This window comes from Lissotriton helveticus, chromosome 4_2, assembly GCF_964261635.1.
Source record: "Lissotriton helveticus chromosome 4_2, aLisHel1.1, whole genome shotgun sequence".
Lineage (NCBI taxonomy): Eukaryota > Metazoa > Chordata > Amphibia > Caudata > Salamandridae > Lissotriton > Lissotriton helveticus.
Genome location: NC_136064.1, coordinates 56,860,445 through 56,882,576, shown reverse-complemented (window position 1 = coordinate 56,882,576; position 22,132 = coordinate 56,860,445). Strand labels below are relative to the sequence as shown.

Genomic DNA, 22,132 nt, shown 5'->3' with positions numbered 1-22,132 from the left:
CTGCACTCGTGGTGGAATCTCCACACTCATGGTGTTATCTCTGCACTTGTGGCAGAATCTCTGAACTCATGGCGTAATCTCTGCACTTGTGGCAGAATCTCTACAATCATGGGTGAATCACCACAATTGCGGTGCAAATCCCCGCACGCATGGTGGAATCTCTACACTTGTGGTGGAATCTCCACACTTGTGGTGGAATCTCTGCACTTCTAGCGGAATATCTGCACTTATGGCAGAATCTCCGCACTCATGGTGGAGTCTCCACACTCGTGGTGGAATCTCTGCACTCATAGTGGAATCTATAAACTTGTAGCGGAATCACCGCACACGTGATAGAATCTCCATACTTGTGGCGGAATCACCACACTCCTGGTGGAATTTCTGCACTCATGGTGGAATCTCTGCACTAATGGCGGAATCTCTACACTCCTGGTGGGATCTCCGCATCAATAGTGGAATCTCCACACTTGTGTCGGAATCTCCACACGTGGCGCAATCCCAACACTCATGGTGGAATCTCTGCACTCATGGTGGAATCACCACACTTGTGGTGGAATCTCCCACCCTCCCGTGGTGAAATCTCCACATTTGTGGCGGAATCTCCATACTCGTGGTGGAAGCTCTGCACTGATGGCGGAATCTCTGCACTTATGGCGGAATCTCTACACTCGTGGCAGAATCTCTGCATGCATGGTGGAATCTCCACACTTGTAGCAGAATCTCCACACGCCTGGCAGAATCTCCGCACTAGTGTTGGAATCTCTGCACTCATGGTGGACACTCTGCACTCGTGGTGGAATCTCCACACTCGTGGTGGAATCTCTGCACTTGTAGCGGAATCTCTGCACTCATGGCGGAATCTCCACACTCATGGTGGAATCTCGACACTCGTGGGGGAATCTCCACACTCATGGTGGATTCTCTGCACTCGTGGCCAAATCTTTACACTCATGGTGGAATCTCTGCACTCATGGTGAAAACTCCACACTTGTGGTGGAATCTCTGCACTCATGGTGGAATCTCCACACTCGTGGTAGAATCTCTGCACTCCTGGGTAAATCTCTGCACTCTTGGCAGAATCCCGGCACTCATGGCGGAATCTCTGCACTCATGGCGGAATCTCCATACTCATGGTGGAATCTCGACACTCGTGGGGGAATCTCCACACTCGTGGTGGATTCTCTGCACTCATGGCCGAATCTTCACACTCATGGTGGAATCTCTGCACTCCTGGTGAAATCTCCACACTCTTGGTGGAATCTCCATACTTGTGGTGGAATCTCTGCACTCATGGTGGAATCTCCACACTCGTGGTGGAATCTCTGCACTCATGGTGGAATCTCTGCACTTGTGGGGGAATCTCCAATGCATGGTGGAATCTCCACACCTGTGGCGGAATCGCCACACTCATAGTGGAATCGCTGCACTCATTGCGGAATCTCTGCACTTATGGCAGAATCTCTACACTCGTGGCAGAATCTACGCACTCGTGGTGGAATCTCTGCACTCATGGTGGAATCTCTGCATTAGTGATGGAATCTCCACACTCATGGTGGAATCTCTGCACTTGTGGCAGAATCTCTGCACTCATGGTGGAATTTCTGCACTTGTAGCAGAATCTCTGCACTTGTGGTGGAATCTCCACACTCGTGGTGGAATCTCTGCACTCGTGGTGGAATCGCTGCACTCTGGTGGAATCCCTGCACTCATGGCGGAATCTCTGCACTCATGGCTGAATCTCTACACTCCTGGTGGAATCTCCGCATGAGTGGTGGAATCTCCGCATGAGTGATGGAATCTCCACACTTGTGTCGGAATCTCCACACGTGGCGGAATCCCAACACTCATGGTGGAATCTCTACACTCATGGCGGAATCACCACACTTGTGGTGGAATCTCCCACATTCCCGTGGTGAAATCTCCACACTTGTGGCGGAATCTTCACACTTATGGTGGAATCTCTGCACTGATGGTGGAATCTCTGCACTTATGGTGGAATCTCTACACTCGTGGCAGAATCTCCACACTCATGGTGGAATCTCTGCACTTGTGGCGGAATCTCTGCACTCATGGCAGAATCTCTGCACTCGTGGCAGAGTCTCTGCACTCGTGGTAGAATCTCTATACTCTTGGTGGAATCTCTGCAATTGTGGCAGAATCTCTGCACAAATGGCATAATCTCTGCACTCGTGGCGGAATCTCTGCACTCGTGGTGGAATCTCCGCACTCGTGGTGGAATCTCTGCACTTGTGGCAGAATTTCTGAACTCATGGCGGAATCTCTGCACTTGTGGCAGAATCTCTGCACTCATGGTGGAATCGCCACACTTGTGGTGGAATCCCCGCATACGTGGTGGTATCTCTACACTTGTGGCGGAATCTCCACACTCGTGGTTGAATCTCTGGACTGATGGCAAAATCTCTGCACTTATGGCGGAATCTCTACACTCGTGGCAGAATCTCTGCATGCGTGGTGGAATCTCCACACTTGTGGCAGAATCTCCACACTCATGGTGGTATCTCTGCACTCATGGTGGAATCTCCTCACTTGTGGCAAAATCTCTGCACTCATGGCGGAATCTCTGCACTCGTGGCAGAATCTCTGCACTCGTGGTGGAATCTCCACACTTATGGTGTTATCTCTGCACTTGTGACAGAGTCTCTGAACTCATGGCGTAATCTCTGCACTTGTGGCAGAATCTCTGCAATCATGGGTGAATCGCCACACTTGCGGTGCAAATCCCCGCACGCATGGTGGAATCTCTACACTTGTGGTTGAATCTCCACACTTGTGGTGGAATCTCTGCACTTCAGGCGGAATACCTGCACTTATGGCAGAATCTCCGCACTCATGGTGGAGTCTCCACACTCGTGGTAGAATCTCTGCACTCATAGTGGAATCTATACCCTTGTGGCGGAATCACCGCACACGTGATAGAATTTCCATACTTGTGGCGGAATCTCCACACTCCTGGTGGAATTTCTGCACTCATGGTGGAATCTCTGCACTAATGGCAGAATCTCTGCACTCCTGGTGGAATCTCCGCATCAATAGTGGAATCTCCACACTTGTGTCGGAATCTCCACACGTGGCGCAATCCCAACACTCATGGTGGAATCTCTGCACTCATGGTGGAATCACCACACTTGTGGTGGAATCTCCCACCCTCCCGTGGTGAAATCTCCACATTTGTGGCGGAATCTCCATACTCGTGGTGGAAGCTCTGCACTGATGGCGGAATCTCTGCACTTATGGCGGAATCTCTACACTCGTGGCAGAATCTCTGCATGCATGGTGGAATCTCCACACTTGTGGCAGAATCTCCATACGCCTGGCAGAATCTCCGCACTAGTGTTGGAATCTCTCCACTCATGGTGGACTCTTCGCACTCGTGGTGGAATCTCCACACTCGTGGTGGAATCTCTGCACTTGTAGCGGAATCTCTGCACTCATGGCAGAATCTCTGCACTCGTGGCAGAATCTCTGCACTCGTGGTGGTATCTCCACACTCTTGGTGGAATCTCTGCACTTGTGGCAGAATTTCTGAACTCATGGTGGAATCTCTGCACTTGTGGCAGAATCTCTGCACTCATGGTGGAATCGCTACTCTTGTGGTGGAATCCCTGCACACGTGGTAGAATCACCACACTTGTGGTGGAATCTCCCACATTCCCGTGGTGAAATCTCCACACTTGTGGCGGAATCTTCACACTTATGGTGGAATCTCTGCACTGATGGTGGAATCTCTGCACTTATGGTGGAATCTCTACACTCGTGGCAGAATCTCTGCACTCGTGGTGGAATCTCCACACTCATGGTGGAATCTCTGCACTTGTGGCGGAATCTCTGCACTCATGGCAGAATCTCTGCACTCGTGGCAGAATCTCTGCACTCGTGGTAGAATCTCTACACTCTTGGTGGAATCTCTGCAATTGTGGCGGAATCTCTGCACAAATGGCATAATCTCTGCACTCGTGGCAGAATCTCTGCACTCGTGTTGGAATCTCCGCACTCGTGGTGGAATCTCTGCACTTGTAGCAGAATTTCTGAACTCATGGCGGAATCTCTGCACTTGTGGCAGAATCTCTGCACTCATGGTGGAATCGCCACGCTTGTGGTTCAATCTCTGGACTGATGGCGAAATTTCTGCACTTATGGCGGAATCTCTACACTTGTGGCAGAATCTCTGCATGCGTAGTGGAATCTCCACACTTGTGGCAGAATCTCCACACTCGTGGTGGTATCTCTGCACTCATGGTGGAATCTCCTCACTTGTGGCAAAATCTCTGCACTCATGGCGGAATCTCTGCACTCGTGGCAGAATCTCTGCACTCGTGGTGGAATCTCCACACTCATGGTGTTATCTCTGCACTTGTGGCAGAATCTCTGAACTCATGGCGTAATCTCTGCACTTGTGGCAGAATCTCTACAATCATGGGTGAATCGCCACACTCGCGGTGCAAATCCCCGCACGCATGGTGGAATCTCTACACTTGTGGTGGAATCTCCACACTTGTGGTGGAATCTCTGCACTTCTAGCGGAATATCTGCACTTATGGCAGAATCTCCGCACTCATGGTGGAGTCTCTACACTCGTGGTGGAATCTCTGCACTCATAGTGGAATCTATACACTTGTAGCGGAATCACCGCACACGTGATAGAATCTCCATACTTGTGGCGGAATCTCCACACTCCTGGTGGAATTTCTGCACTCATGGTGGAATCTCTGCACTAATGGCGGAATCTCTACACTCCTGGTGGGATCTCCGCATCAATAGTGGAATCTCCACACTTGTGTCGGAATCTCCACACGTGGCGCAATCCCAACACTCATGGTAGAATCTCTGCACTCATGGTGGAATCACCACACTTGTGGTGGAATCTCCCACCCTCCCGTGGTGAAATCTCCACATTTGTGGCGGAATCTCCATACTCGTGGTGGAAGCTCTGCACTGATGGCGGAATCTCTGCACTTATGGCGGAATCTCTACACTCGTGGCAGAATCTCTGCATGCATGGTGGAATCTCCACACTTGTGGCAGAATCTCCACACGCCTGGCAGAATCTCCGCACTAGTGTTGGAATCTCTGCACTCATGGTGGACTCTCCGCACTCGTGGTGGAATCTCCACACTCGTGGTGGAATCTCTGCACTTGTAGCGGAATCTCTGCACTCATGGCGGAATCACCACACTCATGGTGGAATCTCGACACTCGTGGGGGAATCTCCACACTCGTGGTGGATTCTCTGCACTCGTGGCCGAATCTTCACACTCATGGTGGAATCTCTGCACTCATGGTGAAAACTCCACACTTGTGGTGGAATCTCTGCACTCATGGTGGAATCTCCACACTCGTGGTAGAATCTCTGCACTCCTGGGTAAATCTCTGCACTCTTGGCAGAATCCCGGCACTCATGGCGGAATCTCTGCACTCATGGCGGAATCTCCATACTCATGGTGGAATCTCGACACTCGTGGGGGAATCTCTGCACTAATGACGGAATCTCTACACTCCTGGTGGAATTTCTGCACTCATGGTGGAATCTCTGCACTAATGACGGAATCTCTACACTCCTGGTGGAATCTCCGCATCAATAGTGGAATCTCCACACTTGTGTCGGAATCTCCACACGTGGCGCAATCCCAACACTCATGGTGGAATCTCTGCACTCATGGTGGAATCACCACACTTATGGTGGAATCTCCCACCCTCCCGTGGTGAAATCTCCACATTTGTGGCGGACTCTCCATACTCGTGGTGGAAGCTCTGCACTGATGGCGGAATCTCTGCACTTATGGCGGAATCTCTACACTCGTGGCAGAATCTCTGCATGCATGGTGGAATCTCCACACTTGTGGCAGAATCTCCAGACGCCTGGCAGAATCTCCGCACTAGTGTTGGAATCTCTGCACTCATGGTGGACTCTCCGCACTCGTGGTGGAATCTCCACACTCGTGGTGGAATCTCTGCACTTGTAGCGGAATCTCTGCACTCATGGCAGAATCTCTGCACTCGTGGCAGAATCTCTGCACTCGTGGTGGTATCTCCACACTCTTGGTGGAATCTCTGCACTTGTGGCAGAATTTCTGAACTCATGGTGGAATCTCTGCACTTGTGGCAGAATCTCTGCACTCATGGTGGAATCGCTACACTTGTGGTGGAATCCCTGCACACGTGGTAGAATCACCACACTTGCGGTGGAATCTCCCACATTCCCGTGGTGAAATCTCCACACTTGTGGCGGAATCTTCACACTTATGGTGGAATCTCTGCACTGATGGTGGAATCTCTGCACTTATGGTGGAATCTCTACACTCGTGGCAGAATCTCTGCACTCGTGGTGGAATCTCCACACTCATGGTGGAATCTCTGCACTTGTGGCGGAATCTCTGTACTCATGGCAGAATCTCTGCACTCGTGGCAGAATCTCTGCACTCGTGGTAGAATCTCTACACTCTTGGTGGAATCTCTGCAATTGTGGCGGAATCTCTGCACAAATGGCATAATCTCTGCACTCGTGGCAGAATCTCTGCACTCGTGTTGGAATCTCCGCACTCGTGATGGAATCTCTGCACTTGTAGCAGAATTTCTGAACTCATGGCGGAATCTCTGCACTTGTGGCAGAATCTCTGCACTCATGGTGGAATCGCCACACTTGTGGTGGAATCCCCGCACACGTGGTGGAATCTCTACACTTGTGGCGGAATCTCCACACTCGTGGTTCAATCTCTGGACTGATGGCGAAATCTCTGCACTTATGGCGGAATCTCTACACTCGTGGCAGAATCTCTGCATGCGTAGTGGAATCTCCACACTTGTGGCAGAATCTCCACACTCGTGGTGGTATCTCTGCACTCATGGTGGAATCTCCTCACTTGTGGCAAAATCTCTGCACTCATGGCGGAATCTCTGCACTCGTGGCAGAATCTCTGCACTCGTGGTGGAATCTCCACACTCATGGTGTTATCTCTGCACTTGTGGCAGAATCTCTGACCTCATGACGTAATCTCTGCACTTGTGGCAGAATCTCTACAATCATGGGTGAATCGCCACAATTGCGGTGCAAATCCCCGCACGCATGGTGGAATCTCTACACTTGTGGTGGAATCTCCACACTTGTGGTGGAATCTCTGCACTTCTAACGGAATATCTGCACTTATGGCAGAATCTCCTTACTCATGGTGGAGTCTCCACACTCGTGGTGGAATCTCTGCACTCATAGTGGAATCTATACACTTGTAGCGGAATCACCGCACACGTGATAGAATCTCCATACTTGTGGCGGAATCTCCACACTCCTTGTGGAATTTCTGCACTCATGGTGGAATCTCTGCACTAATGGCGGAATCTCTACACTCCTGGTGGGATCTCCGCATCAATAGTGGAATCTCCACACTTGTGTCGGAATCTCCACACGTGGCGCAATCCCAACACTCATGGTGGAATCTCTGCACTCATGGTGGAATCACCACACTTGTGGTGGAATCTCCCACCCTCCCGTGGTGAAATCTCCACATTTGTGGCGGAATCTCCATACTCGTGGTGGAAGCTCTGCACTGATGGCGGAATCTCTGCACTTATGGCGGAATCTCTACACTCGTGGCAGAATCTCTGCATGCATGGTGGAATCTCCACACTTGTAGCAGAATCTCCACACGCCTGGCAGAATCTCCGCACTAGTGTTGGAATCTCTGCACTTATGGTGGACTCTCTGCACTCGTGGTGGAATCTCCACACTCGTGGTGGAATCTCTGCACTTGTAGCGGAATCTCTGCACTCATGGCGGAATCTCCACACTCATGGTGGAATCTCGACACTCGTGGGGGAATCTCCACACTCATGGTGGATTCTCTGCACTCGTGGCCGAATCTTCACACTCATGGTGGAATCTCTGCACTCATGGTGAAAACTCCACACTTGTGGTGGAATCTCTGCACTCATGGTGGAATCTCCACACTCGTGGTAGAATCTCTGCACTCCTGGGTAAATCTCTGCACTCTTGGCAGAATCCCGGCACTCATGGCGGAATCTCTGCACTCATGGCGGAATCTCCATACTCATGGTGGAATCTCGACACTCGTGGGGGAATCTCCACACTCGTGGTGGATTCTCTGCACTCATGGCCGAATCTTCACACTCATGGTGGAATCTCTGCACTCCTGGTGAAATCTCCACACTCTTGGTGGAATCTCCATACTTGTGGTGGAATCTCTGCACTCATGGTGGAATCTCCACACTCGTGGTGGAATCTCTGCACTCATGGTGGAATCTCTGCACTTGTGGGGGAATCTCCAATGCATGGTGGAATCTCCACACCTGTGGCGGAATCGCCACACTCATAGTGGAATCGCTGCACTCATTGCGGAATCTCTGCACTTATGGCAGAATCTCTACACTCGTGGCAGAATCTACGCACTCGTGGTGGAATCTCTGCACTCATGGTGGAATCTCTGCATTAGTGATGGAATCTCCACACTCATGGTGGAATCTCTGCACTTGTGGCAGAATCTCTGCACTCATGGTGGAATTTCTGCACTTGTAGCAGAATCTCTGCACTTGTGGTGGAATCTCCACACTAGTGGTGGAATCTCTGCACTCGTGGTGGAATCGCTGCACTCTGGTGGAATCCCTGCACTCATGGCGGAATCTCTGCACTCATGGCTGAATCTCTACACTCCTGGTGGAATCTCCGCATGAGTGGTGGAATCTCCGCATGAGTGATGGAATCTCCACACTTGTGTCGGAATCTCCACACGTGGCGGAATCCCAACACTCATGGTGGAATCTCTACACTCATGGCGGAATCACCACACTTGTGGTGGAATCTCCCACATTCCCGTGGTGAAATCTCCACACTTGTGGCGGAATCCTCACACTTATGGTGGAATCTCTGCACTGATGGTGGAATCTCTGCACTTATGGTGGAATCTCTACACTCGTGGCAGAATCTCCACACTCATGGTGGAATCTCTGCACTTGTGGCGGAATCTCTGCACTCATGGCAGAATCTCTGCACTCGTGGCAGAGTCTCTTCACTCGTGGTAGAATCTCTACACTCTTGGTGGAATCTCTGCAATTGTGGCGGAATCTCTGCACAAATGGCATAATCTCTGCACTCGTGGCGGAATCTCTGCACTCGTGGTGGAATCTCCGCACTCGTGGTGGAATCTCTGCACTTGTGGCAGAATTTCTGAACTCATGGCGGAATCTCTGCACTTGTGGCAGAATCTCTGCACTCATGGTGGAATCCCAACACTTGTGGTGGAATCCCCGCATACGTGGTGGTATCTCTACACTTGTGGCGGAATCTCCACACTCGTGGTTGAATCTCTGGACTGATGGCAAAATCTCGGCACTTATGGCGGAATCTCTACACTCGTGGCAGAATCTCTGCATGCGTGGTGGAATCTCCACACTTGTGGCAGAATCTCCACACTCATGGTGGTATCTCTGCACTCATGGTGGAATCTCCTCACTTGTGGCAAAATCTCTGCACTCATGGCGGAATCTCTGCACTCGTGGCAGAATCTCTGCACTCGTGGTGGAATCTCCACACTTATGGTGTTATCTCTGCACTTGTGACAGAGTCTCTGAACTCATGGCGTAATCTCTGCACTTGTGGCAGAATCTCTGCAATCATGGGTGAATCGCCACACTTGCGGTGCAAATCCCCGCACGCATGGTGGAATCTCTACACTTGTGTTTGAATCTCCACACTTGTGGTGGAATCTCTGCACTTCTGGCGGAATACCTGCACTTATGGCAGAATCTCCGCACTCATGGTGGAGTCTCCACACTCGTGGTAGAATCTCTGCACTCATAGTGGAATCTATACCCTTGTGGCGGAATCACCGCACACGTGATAGAATCTCCATACTTGTGGCGGAATCTCCACACTCCTGGTGGAATTTCTGCACTCATGGTGGAATCTCTGCACTAATGGCAGAATCTCTGCACTCCTGGTGGAATCTCCGCATCAATAGTGGAATCTCCACACTTGTGTCGGAATCTCCACACGTGGCGCAATCCCAACACTCATGGTGGAATCTCTGCACTCATGGTGGAATCACCACACTTGTGGTGGAATCTCCCACCCTCCCGTGGTGAAATCTCCACATTTGTGGCGGAATCTCCATACTCGTGGTGGAAGCTCTGCACTGATGGCGGAATCTCTGCACTTATGGCGGAATCTCTACACTCGTGGCAGAATCTCTGCATGCATGGTGGAATCTCCACACTTGTGGCAGAATCTCCAGACGCCTGGCAGAATCTCCGCACTAGTGTTGGAATCTCTGCACTCATGGTGGACTCTCCGCACTCGTGGTGGAATCTCCACACTCGTGGTGGAATCTCTGCACTTGTAGCGGAATCTCTGCACTCATGGCAGAATCTCTGCACTTGTGGCAGAATCTCTGCACTCGTGGTGGTATCTCCACACTCTTGGTGGAATCTCTGCACTTGTGGCAGAATTTCTGAACTCATGGTGGAATCTCTGCACTTGTGGCAGAATCTCTGCACTCATGGTGGAATCGCTACTCTTGTGGTGGAATCCCTGCACATGTGGTAGAATCACCACACTTGTGGTGGAATCTCCCACATTCCCGTGGTGAAATCTCCACACTTGTGGCGGAATCTTCACACTTATGGTGGAATCTCTGCGCTGATGGTGGAATCTCTGCACTTCTGGTGGAATCTCTACACTCGTGGCAGAATCTCTGCACTCGTGGTGGAATCTCCACACTCATGGTGGAATCTCTGCACTTGTGGCGGAATCTCTGCACTCATGGCAGAATCTCTGCACTCGTGGCAGAATCTCTGCACTCGTGGTAGAATCTCTACACTCTTGGTGGAATCTCTGCAATTGTGGCGGAATCTCTGCACAAATGGCATAATCTCTGCACTCGTGGCAGAATCTCTGCACTCGTGTTGGAATCTCCGCACTCGTGGTGGAATCTCTGCACTTGTAGCAGAATTTCTGAACTCATGGCGGAATCTCTGCACTTGTGGCAGAATCTCTGCACTCATGGTGGAATCGCCACACTTGTGGTGGAATCCCCGCACACGTGGTGGAATCTCTACACTTGTGGCGGAATCTCCACACTCGTGGTTCAATCTCTGGACTGATGGCCAAATCTCTGCACTTATGGCGGAATCTCTACACTCGTGGCAGAATCTCTGCATGCGTAGTGGAATCTCCACACTTGTGGCAGAATCTCCACACTCGTGGTGGTATCTCTGCACTCATGGTGGAATCTCCTCACTTGTGGCAAAATCTCTGCACTCATGGCGGAATCTCTGCACTCGTGGCAGAATCTCTGCACTCGTGGTGGAATCTCCACACTCATGGTGTTATCTCTGCACTTGTGGCAGAATCTCTGAACTCATGGCGTAATCTCTGCACTTGTGGCAGAATCTCTACAATCATGGGTGAATCGCCACACTCGCGGTGCAAATCCCCGCACGCATGGTGGAATCTCTACACTTGTGGTGGAATCTCCACACTTGTGGTGGAATCTCTGCACTTCTAGCGGAATATCTGCACTTATGGCAGAATCTCCGCACTCATGGTGGAGTCTCCACACTCGTGGTGGAATCTCTGCACTCATAGTGGAATCTATACACTTGTAGCGGAATCACCGCACACGTGATAGAATCTCCATACTTGTGGCGGAATCTCCACACTCCTGGTGGAATTTCTGCACTCATGGTGGAATCTCTGCACTAATGGCGGAATCTCTACACTCCTGGTGGGATCTCCGCATCAATAGTGGAATCTCCACACTTGTGTCGGAATCTCCACACGTGGCGCAATCCCAACACTCATGGTAGAATCTCTGCACTCATGGTGGAATCACCACACTTGTGGTGGAATCTCCCACCCTCCCGTGGTGAAATCTCCACATTTGTGGCGGAATCTCCATACTCGTGGTGGAAGCTCTGCACTGATGGCGGAATCTCTGCACTTATGGCGGAATCTCTACACTCGTGGCAGAATCTCTGCATGCATGGTGGAATCTCCACACTTGTGGCAGAATCTCCACACGCCTGGCAGAATCTCCGCACTAGTGTTGGAATCTCTGCACTCATGGTGGACTCTCCGCACTCGTGGTGGAATCTCCACACTCGTGGTGGAATCTCTGCACTTGTAGCGGAATCTCTGCACTCATGGCGGAATCACCACACTCATGGTGGAATCTCGACACTCGTGGGGGAATCTCCACACTCGTGGTGGATTCTCTGCACTCGTGGCCGAATCTTCACACTCATGGTGGAATCTCTGCACTCATGGTGAAAACTCCACACTTGTGGTGGAATCTCTGCACTCATGGTGGAATCTCCACACTCGTGGTAGAATCTCTACACTCCTGGGTAAATCTCTGCACTCTTGGCAGAATCCCGGCACTCATGGCGGAATCTCTGCACTCATGGCGGAATCTCCATACTCATGGTGGAATCTCGACACTCGTGGGGGAATCTCCACACTCGTGGTGGATTCTCTGCACTCATGGCCGAATCTTCACACTCATGGTGGAATCTCTGCACTCCTGGTGAAATCTCCACACTCTTGGTGGAATCTCCATACTTGTGGTGGAATCTCTGCACTCATGGTGGAATCTCCACACTCGTGGTGGAATCTCTGCACTCATGGTTGAATCTCTGCACTTGTGGGGGAATCTCCAATGCATGGTGGAATCTCCACACCTGTGGCGGAATCGCCACACTCATAGTGGAATCGCTGCACTCATTGCGGAATCTCTGCACTTATGGCAGAATCTCTACACTCGTGGCAGAATCTACGCACTCGTGGTGGAATCTCTGCACTCATGGTGGAATCTCTGCATTAGTGATGGAATCTCCACACTCATGGTGGAATCTCTGCACTTGTGGCAGAATCTCTGCACTCATGGTGGAATTTCTGCACTTGTAGCAGAATCTCTGCACTTGTGGTGGAATCTCCACACTCGTGGTGGAATCTCTGCACTCATGGTGGAATCGCTGCACTCTGGTGGAATCCCTGCACTCATGGCGGAATCTCTGCACTCATGGCGGAATCTCTACACTCCTGGTGGAATCTCCGCATGAGTGGTGGAATCTCCGCATGAGTGATGGAATCTCCACACTTGTGTCGGAATCTCCACACGTGGCGGCGTCCCAACACTCATGGTGGAATCTCTACACTCATGGCGGAATCACCACACTTGTGGTGGAATCTCCCACATTCCCGTGGTGAAATCTCCACACTTGTGGCGGAATCTTCACACTTATGGTGGAATCTCTGCACTGATGGTGGAATCTCTGCACTTATGGTGGAATCTCTACACTCGTGGCAGAATCTCCACACTCATGGTGGAATCTCTGCACTTGTGGCGGAATCTCTGCACTCATGGCAGAATCTCTGCACTCGTGGCAGAATCTCTGCACTCGTGGTAGAATCTCTACACTCTTGGTGGAATCTCTGCAATTGTGGCGGAATCTCTGCACAAATGGCATAATCTCTGCACTCGTGGCAGAATCTCTGCACTCGTGGTGGAATCTCCGCACTCGTGGTGGAATCTCTGCACTTGTGGCAGAATTTCTGAACTCATGGCGGAATCTCTGCACTTGTGGCAGAATCTCTGCACTTATGGTGGAATCGCCACACTTGTGGTGGAATCCCCGCACACGTGGTGGAATCTTTACACTTGTGGCGGAATCTCCACACTCGTGGTTGAATCTCTGGACTGATGGCATAATCTCTGCACTTATGGCGGAATCTCTACAGTCGTGGCAGAATCTCTGCATGCGTGGTGGAATCTCCACACTTGTGGCAGAATCTCCACACTCGTGGTGGTATCTCTGCACTCATGGTGGAATCTCCTCACTTGTGGCAAAATCTCTGCACTCATGGCGGAATCTCTGCACTCGTGGCAGAATCTCTGCACTCGTGGTGGAATCTCCACACTTATGGTGTTATCTCTGCACTTGTGGCAGAATCTCTGAACTCATGCCGTAATCTCTGCACTTGTGGCAGAATCTCTACAATCATGGGTGAATCGCCACACTTGCGGTGCAAATCCCCGCACGCATGGTGGAATCTCTACACTTGTGGTGGAATCTCTGCACTTCTGGCGGAATACCTGCACTTATGGCAGAATCTCCGCACTCATGGTGGAGTCTCCACACTCGTGGTAGAATCTCTGCACTCATAGTGGAATCTATACCCTTGTGGCGGAATCACCGCACACGTGATAGAATCTCCATACTTGTGGCGGAATCTCCACACTCCTGGTGGAATTTCTGCACTCATGGTGGAATCTCTGCACTAATGGCAGAATCTCTGCACTCCTGGTGGAATCTCCGCATCAATAGTGGAATCTCCACACTTGTGTCGGAATCTCCACACGTGGCGCAATCCCAACACTCATGGTGGAATCTCTGCACTCATGGTGGAATCACCACACTTGTGGTGGAATCTCCCACCCTCCCGTGGTGAAATCTCCACATTTGTGGCGGAATCTCCATACTCGTGGTGGAAGCTCTGCACTGATGGCGGAATCTCTGCACTTATGGCGGAATCTCTACACTCGTGGCAGAATCTCTGCATGCATGGTGGAATCTCCACACTTGTGGCAGAATCTCCAGACGCCTGGCAGAATCTCCGCACTAGTGTTGGAATCTCTGCACTCATGGTGGACTCTCCGCACTCGTGGTGGAAACTCCACACTCGTGGTGGAATCTCTGCACTTGTAGCGGAATCTCTGCACTCATGGCAGAATCTCTGCACTTGTGGCAGAATCTCTGCACTCGTGGTGGTATCTCCACACTCTTGGTGGAATCTCTGCACTTGTGGCAGAATTTCTGAACTCATGGTGGAATCTCTGCACTTGTGGCAGAATCTCTGCACTCATGGTGGAATCGCTACTCTTGTGGTGGAATCCCTGCACATGTGGTAGAATCACCACACTTGTGGTGGAATCTCCCACATTCCCGTGGTGAAATCTCCACACTTGTGGCGGAATCTTCACACTTATGGTGGAATCTCTGCGCTGATGGTGGAATCTCTGCACTTATGGGGGAATCTCTACACTCGTGGCAGAATCTCTGCACTCGTGGTGGAATCTCCACACTCATGGTGGAATCTCTGCACTTGTGGCGGAATCTCTGCACTCATGGCAGAATCTCTGCACTCGTGGCAGAATCTCTGCACTCGTGGTAGAATCTCTACACTCTTGGTGGAATCTCTGCAATTGTGGCGGAATCTCTGCACAAATGGCATAATCTCTGCACTCGTGGCAGAATCTCTGCACTCGTGTTGGAATCTCCGCACTCGTGGTGGAATCTCTGCACTTGTAGCAGAATTTCTGAACTCATGGCGGAATCTCTGCACTTGTGGCAGAATCTCTGCACTCATGGTGGAATCGCCACACTTGTGGTGGAATCCCCGCACACGTGGTGGAATCTCTACACTTGTGGCGGAATCTCCACACTCGTGGTTCAATCTCTGGACTGATGGCCAAATCTCTGCACTTATGGCGGAATCTCTACACTCGTGGCAGAATCTCTGCATGCGTAGTGGAATCTCCACACTTGTGGCAGAATCTCCACACTCGTGGTGGTATCTCTGCACTCATGGTGGAATCTCCTCACTTGTGGCAAAATCTCTGCACTCATGGCGGAATCTCTGCACTTGTGGCAGAATCTCTGCACTCGTGGTGGAATCTCCACACTCATGGTGTTATCTCTGCACTTGTGGCAGAATCTCTGAACTCATGGCGTAATCTCTGCACTTGTGGCAGAATCTCTACAATCATGGGTGAATCGCCACACTCGCGGTGCAAATCCCCGCACGCATGGTGGAATCTCTACACTTGTGGTGGAATCTCCACACTTGTGGTGGAATCTCTGCACTTCTAGCGGAATATCTGCACTTATGGCAGAATCTCCGCACTCATGGTGGAGTCTCCACACTCGTGGTGGAATCTCTGCACTCATAGTGGAATCTATACACTTGTAGCGGAATCACCGCACACGTGAGAGAATCTCCATACTTGTGGCGGAATCTCCACACTCCTGGTGGAATTTCTGCACTCATGGTGGAATCTCTGCACTAATGGCGGAATCTCTACACTCCTGGTGGGATCTCCGCATCAATAGTGGAATCTCCACACTTGTGTCGGAATCTCCACACGTGGCGCAATCCCAACACTCATGGTAGAATCTCTGCACTCATGGTGGAATCACCACACTTGTGGTGGAATCTCCCACCCTCCCGTGGTGAAATCTCCACATTTGTGGCGGAATCTCCATACTCGTGGTGGAAGCTCTGCACTGATGGCGGAATCTCTGCACTTATGGCGGAATCTCTACACTCGTGGCAGAATCTCTGCATGCATGGTGGAATCTCCACACTTGTGGCAGAATCTCCACACGCCTGGCAGAATCTCCGCACTAGTGTTGGAATCTCTGCACTCATGGTGGACTCTCCGCACTCGTGGTGGAATCTCCACACTCGTGGTGGAATCTCTGCACTTGTAGCGGAATCTCTGCACTCATGGCGGAATCACCACACTCATGGTGGAATCTCGACACTCGTGGGGGAATCTCCACACTCGTGGTGGATTCTCTGCACTCGTGGCCGAATCTTCACACTCATGGTGGAATCTCTGCACTCATGGTGAAAACTCCACACTTGTGGTGGAATCTCTGCACTCATGGTGGAATCTCCACACTCGTGGTAGAATCTCTACACTCCTGGGTAAATCTCTGCACTCTTGGCAGAATCCCGGCACTCATGGCGGAATCTCTGCACTCATGGCGGAATCTCCATACTCATGGTGGAATCTCGACACTCGTGGGGGAATCTCCACACTCGTGGTGGATTCTCTGCACTCATGGCCGAATCTTCACACTCATGGTGGAATCTCTGCACTCCTGGTGAAATCTCCACACTCTTGGTGGAATCTCCATACTTGTGGTGGAATCTCTGCACTCATGGTGGAATCTCCACACTCGTGGTGGAATCTCTGCACTCATGGTTGAATCTCTGCACTTGTGGGGGAATCTCCAATGCATGGTGGAATCTCCACACCTGTGGCGGAATCGCCACACTCATAGTGGAATCGCTGCACTCATTGCGGAATCTCTGCACTTATGGCAGAATCTCTACACTCGTGGCAGAATCTACGCACTCGTGGTGGAATCTCTGCACTCATGGTGGAATCTCTGCATTAGTGATGGAATCTCCACACTCATGGTGGAATCTCTGCACTTGTGGCAGAATCTCTGCACTTGTGGTGGAATCTCCACACTCGTGGTGGAATCTCTGCACTCGTGGTGGAATCGCTGCACTCTGGTGGAATCCCTGCACTCATGGCGGAATCTCTGCACTCATGGCGGAATCTCTACACTCCTGGTGGAATCTCCGCATGAGTGGTGGAATCTCCGCATGAGTGATGGAATCTCCACACTTGTGTCGGAATCTCCACACGTGGCGGCGTCCCAACACTCATGGTGGAATCTCTACACTCATGGCGGAATCACCACACTTGTGGTGGAATCTCCCACATTCCCGTGGTGAAATCTCCACACTTGTGGCGGAATCTTCACACTTATGGTGGAATCTCTGCACTGATGGTGGAATCTCTGCACTTATGGTGGAATCTCTACACTCGTGGCAGAATCTCCACACTCATGGTGGAATCTCTGCACTTGTGGCGGAATCTCTGCACTCATGGCAGAATCTCTGCACTCGTGGCAGAATCTCTGCACTCGTGGTAGAATCTCTACACTCTTGGTGGAATCTCAGCAATTGTGGCGGAATCTCTGCACAAATGGCATAATCTCTGCACTCGTGGCGGAATCTCTGCACTCGTGGTGGAATCTCCGCACTCGTGGTGGAATCTCTGCACTTGTGGCAGAATTTCTGAACTCATGGCGGAATCTCTGCACTTGTGGCAGAATCTCTGCACTTATGGTGGAATCGCCACACTTGTGGTGGAATCCCCGCACACGTGGTGGAATCTTTACACTTGTGGCGGAATCTCCACACTCGTGGTTGAATCTCTGGACTGATGGCATAATCTCTGCACTTATGGCGGAATCTCTACAGTCGTGGCAGAATCTCTGCATGCGTGGTGGAATCTCCACACTTGTGGCAGAATCTCCACACTCGTGGTGGTATCTCTGCACTCATGGTGGAATCTCCTCACTTGTGGCAAAATCTCTGCACTCATGGCGGAATCTCTGCACTCGTGGCAGAATCTCTGCACTCGTGGTGGAATCTCCACACTTATGGTGTTATCTCTGCACTTGTGGCAGAATCTCTGAACTCATGGCGTAATCTCTGCACTTGTGGCAGAATCTCTACAATCATGGGTGAATCGCCACACTTGCGGTGCAAATCCCCGCACGCATGGTGGAATCTCTACACTTGTGGTGGAATCTCTGCACTTCTGGCGGAATACCTGCACTTATGGCAGAATCTCCGCACTCATGGTGGAGTCTCCACACTCGTGGTAGAATCTCTGCACTCATAGTGGAATCTATACCCTTGTGGCGGAATCACCGCACACGTGATAGAATCCACATACTTGTGGCGGAATCTCCACACTCCTGGTGGAATTTCTGCACTCATGGTGGAATCTCTGCACTAATGGCGGAATCTCTACACTCCTGGTGGAATCTCCGCATCAATAGTGGAATCTCCACACTTGTGTCGGAATCTCCACACGTGGCGCAATCCCAACACTCATGGTGGAATCTCTGCACTCATGGTGGAATCACCACACTTGTGGTGGAATCTCCCACCCTCCCATGGTGAAATCTCCACATTTGTGGCGGACTCTCCATATTCGTGGTGGAAGCTCTGCACTGATGGCGGAATCTCTGCACTTATGGTGGAATCTCCACACTTGTGGCAGAATCTCCAGATGCCTGGCAGAATCTCCGCACTAGTGTTGGAATCTCTGCACTCATGGTGGACTCTCCGCACTCGTGGTGGAATCTCCACACTCGTGGTGGAATCTCTGCACTTGTAGCGGAATCTCTGCACTCATGGCAGAATCTCTGCACTCGTGGCAGAATCTCTGCACTCGTGGTGGTATCTCCACACTCTTGGTGGAATCTCTGCACTTGTGGCAGAATTTCTGAACTCATGGTGGAATCTCTGCACTTGTGGCAGAATCTCTGCACTCATGGTGGAATCGCTACACTTGTGGTGGAATCCCTGCACACGTGGTAGAATCACCACACTTGTGGTGGAATCTCCCACATTCCCGTGGTGAAATCTCCACACTTGTGGCGAAATCTTCACACTTATGGTGGAATCTCTGCACTGATGGTGGAATCTCTGCACTTATGGTGGAATCTCTACACTCGTGGCAGAATCTCTGCACTCGTGGTGGAATCTCCACACTCATGGTGGAATCTCTGCACTTGTGGCAGAATCTCTGCACTCATGGCAGAATCTCTGCACTCGTGGCAGAATCTCTGCACTCGTGGTAGAATCTCTACACTCTTGGTGGAATCTCTGCAATTGTGGCGGAATCTCTGCACAAATGGCATAATCTCTGCACTCGTGGCAGAATCTCTGCACTCGTGTTGGAATCTCCGCACTCGTGGTGGAATCTCTGCACTTGTAGCAGAATTTCTGAACTCATGGCGGAATCTCTGCACTTGTGGCAGAATCTCTGCACTCATGGTGGAATCGCCACACTTGTGGTGGAATCCCCGCACACGTGGTGGAATCTCTACACTTGTGGCGGAATCTCCACACTCGTGTTTCAATCTCTGGACTGATGGCGAAATCTCTGCACTTATGGCGGAATCTCTACACTCGTGGCAGAATCTCTGCATGCGTAGTGGAATCCCCACACTTGTGGCAGAATCTCCACACTCGTGGTGGTATCTCTGCACTCATGGTGGAATCTCCTCACTTGTGGCAAAATCTCTGCACTCATGGCGGAATCTCTGCACTCGTGGCAGAATCTCTGCACTCGTGGTGGAATCTCCACACTCATGGTGTTATCTCTGCACTTGTGGCAGAATCTCTGAACTCATGGCGTAATCTCGGCACTTGTGGCAGAATCTCTACAATCATGAGTGAATCGCCACACTCGCGGTGCAAATCCCCGCACGCATGGTGGAATTTCTACACTAGTGGTGGAATCTCCACACTTGTGGTGGAATCTCTGCACTTCTAGCGGAATATCTGCACTTATGGCAGAATCTCCGCACTCATGGTGGAGTCTCCACACTCGTGGTGGAATCTCTGCACTCATAGTGGAATCTATACACTTGTAGCGGAATCACCGCACACGTGATAGAATCTCCATACTTGTGGCGGAATCTCCACACTCCTGGTGGAATTTATGCACTCATGGTGGAATCTCTGCACTAATGGCGGAATCTCTACACTCCTGGTGGGATCTCCGCATCAATAGTGGAATCTCCACACTTGTGTCGGAATCTCCACACGTGGCGCAATCCCAACACTCATGGTGGAATCTCTGCACTCATGGTGGAATCACCACACTTGTGGTGGAATCTCCCACCCTCCCGTGGTGAAATCTCCACATTTGTGGCGGAATCTCCATACTCGTGGTGGAAGCTCTGCACTGATGGCGGAATCTCTGCACTTATGGCGGAATCTCTACACTCGTGGCAGAATCTCTGCATGCATGGTGGAATCTCCACACTTGTGGCAGAATCTCCAAACGCCTGGCAGAATCTCCGCACTAGTGTTGGAATCTCTGCACTCATGGTGGACTCTCCACACTCGTGGTGGAATCTCCACACTCGTGGTGGAATCTCTGCACTTTTAGCGGAATCTCTGCACTCATGGCGGAATCACCACACTCATGGTGGAATCTCGACACTCGTGGGGGAATCTCCACACTCATGGTGGATTCTCTGCACTCGTGGCCGAATCTTCACACTCATGGTGGAATCTCTGCACTCATGGTGAAAACTCCACACTTGTGGTGGAATCTCTGCACTCATGGTGGAATCTCCACACTCGTGGCAGAATCTCTGCACTCCTGGGTAAATCTCTGCACTCTTGGCAGAATCTCGGCACTCATGGCGGAATCTCTGCACTCATGGCGGAATCTCCATACTCATGGTGGAATCTCGACACTCGTGGGGGAATCTCCACACTCGTGGTGGATTCTCTGCACTCATGGCCGAATCTTCACACTCATGGTGGAATCTCTGCACTCCTGGTGAAATCTCCACACTCTTGGTGGAATCTCCATACTTGTGGTGGAATCTCTGCACTCATGGTGGAATCTCCACACTCGTGGTGGAATCTCTGCACTCATGGTTGAATCTCTGCATTTGTGCGGGAATCTCCAATGCATGGTGGAATCTCCACACCTGTGGCGGAATCGCCACACTCATAGTGGAATCGCTGCACTCATTGCGGAATCTCTGCACTTATGGCAGAATCTCTACACTCGTGGCAGAATCTACGCACTTGTGGTGGAATCTCTGCACTCATGGTGGAATCTCTGCATTAGTGATGGAATCTCCACACTCATGGTGGAATCTCTGCACTTGTGGCAGAATCTCTGCACTCATGGTGGAATTTCTGCACTTGTAGCAGAATCTCTGCACTTGTGGTGGAATCTCCACACTCGTGGTGGAATCTCTGCACTCGTGGTGGAATCGCTGCACTCTGGTGGAATCCCTGCACTCATGGCGGAATCTCTGCACTCATGGCGGAATCTCTACACTCCTGGTGGAATCTCCGCATGAGTGGTGGAATCTCCGCATGAGTGATGGAATCTCCACACTTGTGTCGGAATCTCCACACGTGGCGGCGTCCCAACACTCATGGTGGAATCTCTACACTCATGGCGGAATCACCACACTTGTGGTGGAATCTCCCACATTCCCGTGGTGAAATCTCCACACTTGTGGCGGAATCTTCACACTTATGGTGGAATCTCTGCACTGATGGTGGAATCTCTACACTTATGGTGGAATCTCTACACTCGTGGCAGAATCTCCACACTCATGGTGGAATCTCTGCACTTGTGGCGGAATCTCTGCACTCATGGCAGAATCTCTGCACTCGTGGCAGAATCTCTGCACTCGTGGTAGAATCTCTACACTCTTGGTGGAATCTCTGCAATTGTGGCGGAATCTC

At 51.1% G+C, this 22,132-nt stretch overlaps 1 long non-coding RNA gene and 3 pseudogenes across 2 annotated transcripts in view; all 4 read right to left on the bottom strand.

Moving 5' to 3' along the window:
* LOC144752194 (uncharacterized) overlaps window positions 1–22,132 on the bottom strand; it is a 659,734-nt gene that overhangs the window by 363,308 nt on the left and 274,294 nt on the right. The window lies entirely within an intron of this gene.
* Window positions 300–2,571, bottom strand: LOC144752151 (uncharacterized; annotated as a pseudogene).
* LOC144752150 (uncharacterized) lies at window positions 7,801–13,734 on the bottom strand (annotated as a pseudogene).
* Window positions 19,797–21,341, bottom strand: LOC144752149 (uncharacterized; annotated as a pseudogene).